This window comes from Balaenoptera borealis (assembly GCF_965194805.1).
Source record: "Balaenoptera borealis genome assembly, chromosome: 15".
NCBI classification, from domain to species: Eukaryota; Metazoa; Chordata; class Mammalia; order Artiodactyla; family Balaenopteridae; genus Balaenoptera; species Balaenoptera borealis.
This window is the reverse complement of record NC_138871.1, coordinates 54403718-54418709: the sequence shown is the minus strand read 5'-3', so window position 1 is coordinate 54418709 and position 14992 is coordinate 54403718.

Sequence of the window (14992 nt, the reverse complement as noted above, 5' to 3'; positions counted from 1 at the left end):
TATTGCTAGGTTTGTAACATATATAGATGTAACAATAATATAATATGATATAACAAGTACAAAAAGGGGGAGAGAGAATAGAGTTATATAGGAGTAATGTTTCTGTCTCACTGGGAGTAAGTTTCTATAAATCCAAAGTAGATTCTGATCAGGTGTATCTGGTAAGCATAGAGAAACAATAAGAAAATAGCTCCAAAGACATCACAAGTAAAGAAAACTACAGACCAACATCTGTTATGAATACAGATGCAAAAATCCTCAACAAAACACAAGCAAACCAAATCCAAGAATATATAAAAAGGAGAATACACTGTGTAAGTTTGCTAGGGCTGCTATAACAAAGCATCACAAACTGGGGGGCTTAAGGAACAGTTCTGAAGCTAAAAGTCTGAGATTAATGTGTTGGCAGGATTGGTTCCTTCTGAGGAATCTGCTCCAGGTCTCTCTCCTACCTTCTGATAGTTCCACGGTTTGTGGCAGTGTAACTCCAATTTTCAATTGACATTCTCCCTGTGTGCATGTCTGTGTCCAAATCTCTCCTTTTTATAAGGACATCAGTCACATTAGATTAGGGTCCACTGTAATTCAGTATGACCTCATCTTTAATTACATCTTTAGTGATCCTTTTTGCAAATATGGTCATATTCTGTGCTACTGGGAGTTAGGACTTCAACATATACATTTTTCCAGAGACACAATTCAACCTGTAACATACACCATGACCAAGTGAAATTTATCCCAGGAATGTAAGATTGGTTTAACATTTGAAAATTAATTAATGTAATACACCATATTAATAGAATTCAACACCCTTCAGGATAAAAATAATAAAGAACTAGGAATACAAGGGAACTTCATCAATCTGATAAAAGGCAAATACAAAACCCTCACAACTAAATCATACTTAATGATAAAGCACTGAATACTTCCTTTCTCCTTAAGATCAGGAACAAGACAAGAATTCCACTGTCACTACTTTTATTCAACACTGTACTGGAGGTTCTAATCAGAATAATCAGGCAAGAAAATTAGATAAAAGGAATTCAGATTGAAAAGGAAGTAAACTATCTGCATTCACAGATGGCATGATCTTACAACAGACAATCCTAATGAATTCACTAAAAAAACGATTAAAAGTAATAAATGAGTTCAGCAAGTTTGCAAAATACAAATCAATATAAAAAATCAATTGTATTTCTATACACTTGCAGCAAACATTCAGAGAATGAATACGTACAAGAAAACAATTCCATTTATTATTGCATCAAAAAGAATAAAATACTTAGGAATAAATTTAACAAAAGAAATACAAAACTTAAACTCTGAAAACAACAAAACATTGTTGAAAGAAATTAAAGAAGACCTAAATAAATGGAAAGACGTCTCTCCCATGTTTTATGGATTAGAAGACTCAATATTGCTAAGATGGCAATATTTCCCAAATTGATCTACAGATTTGATACAATCCCTATCAAAATCTCAGCTGATTTCTTTACAAAATTGACAGGCAGATCCTAAAATACTTATGCAAACACAACAGATCCAGAATAGCCAAAAAAACTTTGAAAAAGAACAGAGTTGGAAGACTCACATAACACAATTTCAAAATTGCTACAAAGCTGAAGTACTCAAGACTGTATGGTACTGGCATAAGCAAAGACATAAAGATCAATGAAATAGAATTTACTTATACGTCTATAGAATAGAACCCATGTGTCTATGGTCAACTGATTACTGATAAGAGTGCCAAGATAATTAAATGGGGAAAGAACTGTCTTTACAACAAACAGTGCTAGGATAACTGGATAGTCACATTCTAAAGAATCAGCTGGACCTCTACCTCAATCCATATACAAATTAAATCAAAATGGATCAAAGACCTAAATGTAAGAGCTAAAACTACTAAACTCTTAGAAGAAAACACAGGTATAAATCTTTATGACCTTTGGTTAGGCAGTGGTTTCTTAAATATGACACCAAAAGCACAAGCAATCAGAGGAAAAAAATAAATTGGACATCATAACAATTAAAAATTTTGTTCTTCAAAGGACATTATCAGGAAAAATTTTTAAAAAGTCCAGAGAATAGGATAAAGTTTTTATAAATCATATATCTGATAGAAGACTTATATTGAGAATACATAAGGAACTCCTACAATATAGAAAAAATAACCTAATTAAAAAGTGATCAAACAGTCTGAACAGACAATTCTTCAAAGAAGATATACAAATGGCTAATAAGCACATGAAGAGATGTTCAATATTATTATCCAGGAGGAAAATGCAAATTAAAACCACATTGTGAAACCACCTCACACCCACTAGGATAGCTATAATAAAAAATACTGATAAATAAGAAGTGTTGATGAGGATGAAGAAAAATTGTAACCCTTATACACTGCTGGTGAGGATGTAAAATGGTACAGCCACTTTGGAAAACATGCTGGCAGTTCCCCAAAAGGTTAAACACAGAGTTACCATTTGGCTCAGCAATTCCACTCTTAGGTATATACACAAGGGAAATAACAACATATGTCTACATGAAAACTTGTACATGAATATTCATGGCAGAATAATTCATAATAGCCAAAAAGTAGAAAATAATCCAAATGTCCTTCAACTAATGAATGGATAAAAAAAATGTGGTATATCCATACAGCAAAATATCATTCAGCAATAAAAAGAAATGAAGTGGGGGGGCCTTCAAGATGGCAGAGGAGTAAGACGTGGAGATCACCATCCTCACCAGAAATACATCAAAAATACATCTACATGTGGAACAACTCCTAAAGAACACCTACTGAATGCTGACAGAAGACCTCAGACTTCCCAAAAGGCAAGAAAATCCCCACGTACCTGGGTAGGGAGAAAGAAAAAAGAAAAAACACAGACAAAAGAATAGGGACAGGACCTGCACCTTTGGGAGGGAGCTGTGAAGGAGGAAAAGTTTCCACACACTAGGAAGCCCCTTCACTGGTGGCGATGGGGGGTGGGCAGGGGGGAAACTTTGGAGCCACTGAGGAGAGTGCAGCAACAGGGGTGCAGAGGGCAAAGTGGAGAGATTCCCGCACAGAGGATCGGTGCCGACCAGCACTCACCAGCATGAGAGGCTTGTCTGCGGGGCTGGGAGCTGAGGCTCTGGCTTGGAGGTCAGATCCCAGGGAGAGGACTGGGGTTGGCTGTGTGAAGACAGTCAGAAGGGGGCTAGTGCGCCACAGCTAGCTGAGAGGGAGTCCAGGAAACAGTCTGGACCTGCCAAAGAGGCAAGAGACCACAGTTTCAGGGTGCGCGAGGAGAGGGGATTCCTTCCTCGTGTGCCCACAGAACGCAGAGCACCACCTAAGCGAGCTCCAGAGACAGGTGCGAGCTGTGGCTATAAGCTTGGACCCCAGAGATGGGCATGAAATGCTAATGCTACTGCTGCTGTCACCAAGAATCCTATGTGCAAGCACAGGTCACTACCCACAACACCGCACCCCCCACCACCGGGAGCCTGTGCAGCTCGCCACTGCCAGGATCCCATGATCCGGGTACAACTTCCCTGGAAGAACACACAGCATGCCTCAGGCTGTTGCAATGTCATGCTGGCCTCTGCCGCCACAGGCTCGCCCCACATTCCAATTATAACTACCATACACCCTCCCTTGCCCTGGCCTGAGTGAGCAAGAGCGCCCTAATCAGCCGCTGCTTTAAGCCCCTCCTGTCTGGGCGGGGCACAGATGCCCGAGGGGGACCTACACGCAGAGGTGGGGCCAAAACCAAAGCTGAACCCCAGGAGCTGTGCGAACAAAGAAGAGAAAAGGAAATCTCTCCGTGTGGCCTCAGGAGCGGCAGATTAAATCCCCACAATCAACTTCACGTACCCTGCATCTGTGGAATACCTGAATAGACAACGAATCGCCCCAAAATCAAGGTGGTGGACTATGGGAGCAACTGTAGACTTGCGGTTTGCTGTCTGCTACTGATTTGTTTATGATTTTTATGCTTATCTTAGTTTAGTTTTTAGAGCTTGTTATCATTGGTGGATTTGTTTATTGGTTTGGTTGCTCTCTTCTTTTTTAAAATTATTTTTTAAATTTTAATTATTTTATTTTAATTTATTTTTCTTTCTTTTTTTCTCCCTTTTCTCCTGAGCCGTGTGGCTGACAGAGTCTTGGTCTCTGGCCCTGGTGTCGGGCCTGAGCCTCTGAGGTGGGAGAGCTGAGTTCAGGACATTGGACCACCACAGACCTCCGAGCCCCTCGTAGTATCAATTGGCGAGAGCTCTCCCAGAGATCTCCATCTCGACGCTAAGACCCAGCTCCACCCAACGGCCAGCAAGCTCCAGTGCTGGATGCCCCATGCCAAACAACTAGCAAGACAGGTACACAATCCCATCCATTAGCAGAGAGGCTGCCTAAAATCATAATAAGGTCACAGACAGCCCATAACACACAACCAGATGTGGCCCTGCCCACCAGAAAGACAAGATCCAGCCCAACCCACCAGAACACAGGCATCAGTCCCCTCCACCAGGAAGCTTACACAAGCCACTGAACCAACCTCACCCACTGGGGGCAGACACCAAAAACAACAGGAACTACAACTCTGCAGCCTGCGAAAAGGGGACCCCAAACACAGTAAGTTAAACAAAATGAGAAGACAGAGAAATATGCAGCAGATGAAGGAGCAAGATAAAAACCCACCTTACCAAACAAACGAAGAGGAAATAGGCAGTCTACCTGAAAAAGAATTCAGAGTAATGATAGTAAAGATGATCTAAAAACTTGGAAACAGAATGGAGAAAATACAAGAAACGTTTAACAACAACCTAGAAGAGCTAAACAGCAAACAAACAATGATGAACAACACAATAAATGAAATTAAAAATTCTCTAGAAGGAATCAACAGCAGAATAACTGAGGCAGAAGAACAGATACATGACCTGCAAGATAAAATAGTGGAAATAACTACCACAGAGCAGAATAAAGAAAAAAGAATGAAAATAATTGAGGACCTCTGGGACAACATTAAATGTGCCAATATTCAAATTATAGGGGTCCCAGAAGAAGAAGAGAAAAAAAAGGGTCTGAGAAAATATTTGAAGAGATTATAGGTGAAAACTTCCCTAACATGGAAAAGGAAATAGTCAATCAAGTCCAGGAAGCACAGAGAGTCCCATACAGGATAAACCCAAGGAGAAACAAGCCAAGACACATACTAATCAAACTAACGAAAATTAGGTACAAAGAAAAAATATTAAAAGCAGCAAGGGAAAAACAACAAATAACATACAAGGGAATCTCTATAAGGTTAACAGCTGATCTTTCAGCAGAAACTCTACAAGCCAGAAGGGAGTGGCAGAACATACTTAAATTGATGAAAGGGAAAAACCTACAACCAAGATTACTCTACCCAGCAAGGATCCCATTCAGATTCGATGGAGAAATTAAAACCTTTACAGACAAGCAAAAGTTGAGAGAATTCAGCACAACCAAACCAGTTTTAAAACAAATGCTAAAGGAACTTCTCTAGGCAGGAAACACAAGAGAAGGAAAAGACCTACAATAACAAACCAAAAACAATTAAGAAAATGGGAATAGGAACATACATATCAATAATTACCTTCAATGTAAATGGATTAAATGCTCCCACCAAAAGACACAGACTGGCTGAATGGATACAAAAACAAGACCCGTATATATGCTGTCTACAAGAGACCCACTTCAGACGTAGGGACACATACAGACTGAAAGTGAGGGGATGGAAAAAGATATTCTATGCAAATGGAAATCAAAAGAAAGCTGGAGTAGCAATTCTCATACCAGACAAAAGTGACTTTAAAATAAAGACTATTACAAGAGACAAAGAAGGACACTACATAATGATCAAAGGATCAATCCAAGAAGAAGATATAAGAATTGTAAATATTTATGCACCCAACATAGAAGCACTTCAATACATAAGGCAAATGCTAACAGCCACAAAAGGGGAAATCGACAGTAACACAATAATAGTAGGGGACTTTAACACCTCACTTTAACCAGTGGACAGATCATCCAAAATGAAAATAAATAAGGAAACACAAGCTTTAAATGACATATTAGACAAGATGGACTTAATTGATATTTATAGGACATTCCACCCAAAAACAACAGAATACACAGTTTTCTCAAGTGCTCATGGAACATTCTCCAGGATAGATCATATCTGGGGTCACAAATCAAGCCTTGGTAAATTTAAGAAAGTTGAAATGGTATCAAGTATCTTTTCTGACCACAATGCTATGAGACTACATATCAATTACAGGAAAAAAACTGTAAAAAATACAAACACATGGAGGCTAATCCATACGCTACTAAATAACCAAAAAATCACTGAAGAAATCAAAGAGGAAATCAAAAAATACCTAGAAACAAATGACAATGAAAACACGACGACCCAAAAACTATGGGATGCAGCAAAAGCAGTTCTAAGAGGGAAGTTTATAGCAATACAATCCTACCTCAAATAGCAAGAAAAACCTCAAATAAACAACCTAACCTTACACCAAGAGCATTAGAGAAAGAAGAACAAAAAATCCCCAAAGTTAGCAGAAGGAAAGAAATCATAAAGATCAGATCAGAAATAAATGAAAAAGAAATGAAGGAAACAATAGCAAGGATCAATAAAACTAAAAGCTGGTTCTTTAAGAGGATAAACAAAATTGATAAACCCTTAGCCAGACTCATCAAAAAAAAAAAAAAAAAAGGGAGAAGACTCAAATCAACAGAATTAGAAATGAAAAAGAAGTTACAACTGACACTGCAGAAATACAAAGGATCATGAGAGATTACTATAAGCAACTATATGCCAATAAAATGGACAACCTGGAAGAAATGGACAAATTCTTAGAAAAGCACAGCCTTCCAAGACTGAACCCGGAAGAAATAGAAAATATAAACAGACCAATCACAAGCAATGATATTGAAACTGTGATGAAAAATCTTCCAACAAACAAAAGCCCAGGACCAGATGGCTTCACAGGCGAATTCTATCAAACATTTAGAGAAAAGCTAACACCTATCTTTCTCAAACTCTTCCACAATATGGAAGAGGGAGGAACATTCCCAAACTCATTCTACAAGGCCACCATCACCCTGATACTGAAACCAGACAAAGATGTCACAAAAAAAGAAAACTACAGGCCAATGTCACTGATGAACATTGATGCAAAAATCCTCAACAAAATACTAGCAAACAGAATCCAACAGCACATTAAATGGATCACACACCATGATCAACTGGGGTTTATTCCAGGAATGCAAGGATTCTTCAATATACAAAAATCAATCAATGTGATACACGATATGAACAAATTGAAGGATAGAAACCATATGATCATCTCAATAGATGCAGAAAAAGCTTTTGACAAAATTCAACACCCATTTGTGATAAAAACTCTCCAAAAAGTAGGCATATAGGGAACCTCCCTCAACATAATAAAGGCCATATATGACAAACCCGCAGCCAACATCATTCTCAATGGTGAAAATCTGAAACCATTTCCTCTAAGATCAGGAACAAGACAAGGTTGCCCACTATTATTCAACATAGTTTTGGAAGTTTTAGCCATGGCAATCAGAGAAGAAAAAGAAATAAAAGGAATCCAAATCAGAAAAGAAGTAAAGCTGTCACTATTTGCAGATGACATGATACTATACATAGAGAATCCTAAAGATGCTACCAGAAAACTACTAGAGCTAATCAACGAATTTGGTAAAGTAGCAGGATACAAAATTAATGCACAGAAAGCGCTTGCATTCCTATACAATAATGACAAAAAGTCTGAAAGAGGAATTAAGGAAACACTCCCATTTACCACTGCAACAAAAAGAATAAAATATCTAGGAATAAACCTACCTAAGGAGACAAAAGACCTGTATGCACAAAACTATAAGGCACTGATGAAAGAAATTAAAGATGATACAAACAGATGGAGAGATATACCATGTTCTTGGATTGGAAGAATCAACATGGTGAAAATGACTATACTACCCAAAGCAATCTACAGATTCAAGGCAATCCATATCAAACTACCAATGGCATTTTTCACAGAACTAGAACAAAAAATTTCACAATTTGTATGGAAACATAAAAGACTCCGAATAGCCAAAGCAATCTTGAGAAAGAAAAACAGAGCTGGAGGAATCAGGTTCCCTGACCTTAGACTATACTACAAAGCTACAGTAATCAAGACAGTATGGTACTGGCACAAAAACAGAAATATAGATCAATGGAACAGGATAGAAAGCCCAGAGATATACCCACGCACATATGGTCACCTTATCTTTGATAAAGGAGGCAAGAATATACAATGGAGAAAAGACAGCCTCTTCAATAAGTGGTGCTGGGAAAACTGGACAGCTACATGGAAAAGAATGAAATTAGAACACTTCTTAACCCCATACACAAAAATAAACTCCAAATGGATTAAAGACCTAAATGTAAGGTCAGACACTATAAAACTCTTAGAGGAAAACATAGGCAGAACACTCTATGACATAAATCACAGCAAGATCCTTTTGAACCACCTCCTAGAGAAATGGAAATAAAAACAAAAATAAACAAATGGGACCTAATGAAACCTAAAAGCTTTTGTACAGCAAAGGAAACCATAAACAAGACAAAAGACAACCCTCAGAATGGGAGAAAATATTTGCAAACGAAGCAACTGACAAAGGATTAATCTCCAAAATATGCAAACAGCTCATGCAGCTCAATATCAAAAAACCAAACAACCCAATCTAAAAATGGGCAGAAGACCTAAATAGACATTTCTCCAAAGATATACAGATTGCCAACAATCACATGAAAGGATGCTCAACATCACTAATCATTAGAGAAATGCAAATCAAAACTACAATGAGTTATCACCTCACAACAGTCAGAATGGCCATCACAAAAATCTACAGACAATAAATGCTGGAGAGGGTGTGGAGAAAAGGGAACCCTCTTGTACTGTTGGTGGGAATGTAAATTGATACAGCCACTATGGAGAACAGTATGGAGGTTCCTTAAAAAACTAAAAATAGAACTACCACACGACCCAGCAATCCCACTACTGGGCATATACCCTGAGAAAACCATAATTCAAAAAGAGTCATGTACCAAAATGTTCATTGCAGCTCTATTTACAATAGCCAGGACATGGAAGCAACCGAAGTGTCCATCATCGGATGAATGGATAAAGAAGATGTGGCACATATATACAATGGAATATTACTCAGCCATAAAAAGAAATGAAATGGAGGTATTTGTAATGAGGTGGATGGAGTTAGAGTCTGTCATACAGAGTGAAGTAAGTCAGAAAGAGAAAAACAAATACAGTACGCTAACACATATATATGGAATCTAAGGGAAAAAATAAATGTCATGAAGAACCTAGTGGCAAGATGGGAATAAAGACACAGACATACTAAAGAATGGACTTGAGGATATGGGGAGGGGGAGGGGTGAGATGTGACAGGGTGAGAGAGTGTCATGGACATATATACACTACCAAATGTAAAATAGATAGCTAGTGGGAAGCAGCCGCATAGCACAGGGAGATCAGCTCGGTTCTTTGTGACCGCCTGGGGGGGGTGGGATGGGGAGGGTGGGAGGGAGGGAGATGTGGGAGGGAGGAGATATGGGAACGTGTGTATATGTGTAGCTGATTCACTTTGTTATAAAGCAGAAACTAACACACCACTCTGAAGCAATTATATTTCAATAAAGATGTTTAAAAAAAAAAAAAAAAAAAAAAGAGACATGTACCACAATGTTCACTGCAGCACTATTTACAATAGCCAGGACATGGAAGGAACCTAAGTGTCCACTGACAGATGAATGGATAAAGAAGATGTGGCACATATATACAATGGAATATTACTCAGTCATAAAAAGAAACAAAATTGAGTTATTTGTAGTGAGATGGATGGACCTAGAGTCTGTCATACAGAGTGAAGTAAGTCAGAAAGAGAAAAACAAATACCGTATGCTAGCACATATATATGGAATCTAAAAAAAAAAAAAAAAAAAATGGTTCTGAAGAACCTAGGGGTAGGACAGGAATAAAGACACAGAAGTAGAGAATGGACTTGAGGACACGGGGAGGGGGAAGGGTAAGTTGGGACTAAGTGAGAGAGTAACATTGACATATATACACTACCAAGTGTAAAATAGATAGCTAGTGGGAAGCAGCCACATAGCACAGGGAGATCAGCTCCATGCTTTGTGACCACCTAGAGGGGTGGGATAGGGAGGGTGGGAGGGAGGCGCAAGAGGGACGGGATATGGGGATATATGTAAACGTTTAGCTGATTCACTTTGTTATAAAGCAGAAACTAACACAACATTGTAAAGCAATTATACTCCAATAAAGATGTTAAAAAAAGAAAAAGAAAAGAAATGAAGTACTGATGCATGCTACAACATGGATGAACTTTGAAAACAGTATCCTAGGTGAAAGAAGCCAGTCACAAAAGACCACATATTATATTATCCCAATTACATGAAATGTCCAGAAGCAGCAAATCCATACAGACAGAAAGTAGATCAGTGGCTGCCTAGTGTTGAAGGTGTGGAGCAACTACTAATGGGTACAGGGTTTCTTCTTGGGGTAATGAAAATAAATTCTAAAATTTATTGTGGTGATGGTTGCAGAATTCTGTGAATATACTCAAAATCATTGATTTGTACCCTTTAAATGGTGAATTATATTTCAATTAAGGTGTTACCAAAACCAAAACCCAAAAAAGAGCAAGGTGAGGTTTCCCGAGACAAATTTTCGATTGCAGACTGTTTTCCTTGGTCCTGGCTCTATTCACTGGGGCCAGCAGCTTTTATTAGTGAAGACTTGGCCAAAGCCCAAAGGAACTCTTCATCTGTGCTTTGCCTTGAGCAATTTATTTTTAAATAACCCTTGTCAAATTAGACATACACAGTCTGGTTTTGCATATCCTCTCCTATGGTTTTTGATGTTTTTATCTTGGGGATGGGGTGGGGCATCAAGGGTATGTTTTCCTCTTTAAAAGATGTGATGGGTTAAGGGCCAATTAATTGTCAGTTTTAGTTTTCTTGGTCCCTGACTCACATCCATTTTCAACTCCAACAGCTTCCAGTATCAATCACACAGGAGCCAAACTCTCCATGAGGCAGAGAGATCTCCCCCACTGCTCTGAATTTCTAATTTTTTCTTTAATGGATCTGTGGCCTCTGCTCAGTGTTCTTAGAGATCTAGGTGGGAGGGAAGTAATCTAAGGGAAGCTTGTAAACAATGAAGAAACAGAGGTTTTTTTAGCACCTAGGTTACCTGGTGTTGCTATAAATTGTGAGGCCAGGGCTGGGGAGGTTCTGGGGCTGGCTTGCTTGAGAGCTGGTTGGGGAGCCTGGGTTAGAGTTGAGTTCCACAAGTACAGGATAGGAGCAAGGGATAAGAGGGGGAAAAGAGGGAGACGGTGAGTTCATGAGGTAGTGAATCATGTAAGCTAAGTTAGTTTGGAGGAATCGCAGTCCTAGTGCTCCAGAGGCTGTACTGGACCTGTTTATGAGGCTCCCAGATTCACTCGCCTCCTCCTCAGCCAGAAACTCCATAGGAAGCACTGTTTGCAGTGGTTCATACACTTATCATGGAACACATTAAGGTAGATATGGGGGTACTGACATGGCAAGATGTGCATGCCATATTGTAAAAAACAGAATATATATATATAATCTGACCCTGATTTTTAAAAAAATCTTCATATATGAAGGAGTGTATATATAGAAAAAGGTTGAGGATATACATAAATTATAAAAGGTGACTACTTCTCAAATGACAAGGGACTTTTCCAACTTTTATATTTCATTATTTATACTTTTTATAATATATGTATTTTCAATCAGGAAAAAAATATATATATTTATAATAAAATGACCAAAAATAACTTCAGATGTTTCTTGTGGGTGTTACTACAGGTAAAGTGACAGTATATCTTACTTAGTTGTTTTGGTTATTGAAGTAGCAAATTATACCAAATTTGACTCAATTGGCCTTTTGAGTTTTAGCTCCATGGAATCATTTTAACCCTGTGAAGCAAAGAATCTGAACAAGCGTTAGGTTTGACTTTCACTGGTGCCAACTTCTCTTTCATTGCCAAGAGACTTAAACCTGGGAAGGAGACGGGCGGATGTCAAATGATCAAAGAACCAGCCACTGGGATGGGAGAAAGGCAACCAAAGTCTTGCTCCCTTGAGGAAATTTCCCAAGTTATTGTAGACCTGGTCATAGGAGGTGGAAAGTTTGTCAGACGTGGGCCGCTTTCAGTAGCAGGCTGTCATTCTTCCGTTACTTGACTGCTTTTGCAAAAAAAATACTGCAACAAATCTGGAGACTTATACTTGGCCTAATTGCTTGGATAAAACAAGACTTGAAACTTGAGACAAAACAAAGTTGCGCTATTCCAATGCTTTTTTCTCCCCTCCCTCACCCCATCTCTCCCTTTACCACTGTATCTTTTTTTTTTTTTTTTTTTTACCACTGTATCTTTAACTTTAGATTTTTCTGTAGGATTGAGCTACATAACATTTCAGACCTGTCACATTAGATGAGCTATATACAGTTGTAACAAATTCTCTGCTACCTGAGAGGTTTCCCTCTAGTATTTAGATTAATAATTTATTTTCTTTCTTCAGGGTTAGACTTTTTTCTTTAAAAAATATTTAGTGGGGGGATACTGCAATCCTTATTTAGATTCTTGATATGAGGTAAGAGAATAGCAAATCTTTTCTGGGGGTGGTTTTTAAATTAATTTCTAAAAAGGTAATTTTTAGTACTGACAGGACAAGAGTCTGCTTATCCCACTCTCCCTCTAAATAATAAATGCAGCCATCATGCACAGAATCCTCCTCACCATGTAAAATGAGTGAGTGGGAAGAAATCTATATCTTTCTTCCTGTGGAACGGACTGCTTTGGCAATGAGCCCAGTCATTCAGGAGTTCTCCATGATCTGTTATTTAAATCCAAACTCATTATAACTGATTTTAGGCAGGAAGCCAAAATAAAAAGATCAACTAAATATATTTTTGGTTTTTCCATCCTGTCCTTTCTTTCCATCTCCAATTTTAACACAAGTGCTAACTCTGAGGTCAGGGTTAGATGTATAGACACCCTCAACACAAGCACTCCATTAATCCAAAACCAAGCGTTCCAAAAGGGTCTTGTGGCTTCAAATGAGATGGGATGACACTATATTCTGAAGTAGATAGCAGCCAGGTTTAACTCCAAAATGCCCATGATATTTAACTTAAGATATTCTTTGCTGCAGCTTAAATTCTAACTCCTCTAGGCTACAGACATCACCAGGATACCATATTCATCTTTCATCCCCAGCACCTGGCACAGGGTCTCAGGAGGTGTCCAACAAATGTCTTCTGAATGGAACTTTTAGGTGTATAGGCCCATGTTTCCTCTATTTTTTCTTGTGTGCCAAAAACATGGCTATTTAGTCAGTTCTCAAAGCCCTTCTATGTTTGTTTGTAGTTCTCTTAAAATTTTATTTATGTTTAATTCATCTGGAATTAATTTTTGTGTTAGTGTGGCAATATGATTTTGCCCCAATCTGGAATACCACTTTTAACATATATTAAATTCCCATTGACTTAAAATTCTCTGCTTATTCCACTCTTCTGTTTATCTATTCCTGTGCTAGTACGACACTATTTAAATGACAGAAGCTTTTGTGTATACTTTAATATCTTACAGGACAAATTCCCCCATATCATCCACCTCAATTATTCCTTTAAGATATTGATTTGACCTTTTTCACACTCTTCCAAATAACTTTAATTTTTAATTTAAGTTTAAATAAACAAACAAACATACAAACAAAAAGCAAAGTTGATTGAAATGATGATTGAAATTTTGGCAAAAGTAGATACACCTACATCTATTATCTGTATCTATCCATATCTATCTATCTATCTAGATATGATAATTTTTGGAGGACTGATCTTTCTACAATATCATGTCTTCCAGTCCAGGAACACAGTATACTTTAACATATTCTGCTTTTATTTCATATTCAATAGTAAAGTTTTATAATTTTTCTTCATATTAATCTTGCACATTGCTTATTAGATTATTTTTAGATTTTTAAATCAATCAATCAATCAATCAATTAATTTTTGGCTGCATTGGGTCTTCATTGCGGTGCGCGGGCATCTCATTGTGGTGGCTTCTCTTGTTGCGGAGCACGGGCTCTAGGCTCGTGGGCTTCAGTAGTTGTGGCACACAGGCTCAGTAGTTGTGGCTCACAGGCTCTAGAGCGCAGGCTCAGTAGTTGTGGCGCACGGGCTTAGTTGCTCCGCGGCATGTGGGATCCTCCCGGACCAGGGCTCGAACCCGTGTCCCCTGCATTGGCAGGCGGATTCTTAACCACTGCGTCACCAGGGAAGCCCTATTTTACATATTTTATAGTGTGGTGTTGTAATATATAGGAACCATTTATTCCATCATATCGTCTAACATGATTAAGGAAAACTGGATTTTTCTGAACACTTATTTTATATTTAACCATTTTATTGAACTCCTTTATTAGCTATTTATTCATCCAATCAATCAACATTCGGTGAGTACCTATCACATGCCAGGCATTTTTATATGTAGAGGGGGTAGGGTACAGCACAAATGTATATCAGGGAATACATTTTTCTGTAAACCTCCGTTCGCCCCCAGTAGCTGAAATGAATATATGAAGCTCTTGTTTTTCTCACATAGTGTGAAGTCCAGAGTAGGCAGTTAGCACAAGGCTGCTTTAGTGCCTCCACAATGCCAAGATGGATTCAGGAACTTTCTGTCTTTCTGTTCAGCAGTTGCTATCTAGTGCTGGAGATGCACTGTTTGCCCTCCAGCACTTCCACATTCTACGTGCACTCCAAGCAGGAAGGAGGGCCAGGGCAAAGGATAAGAAAAGCATAATAGTTGAGCCTGACCCCCCAACTCTTTCTAGCC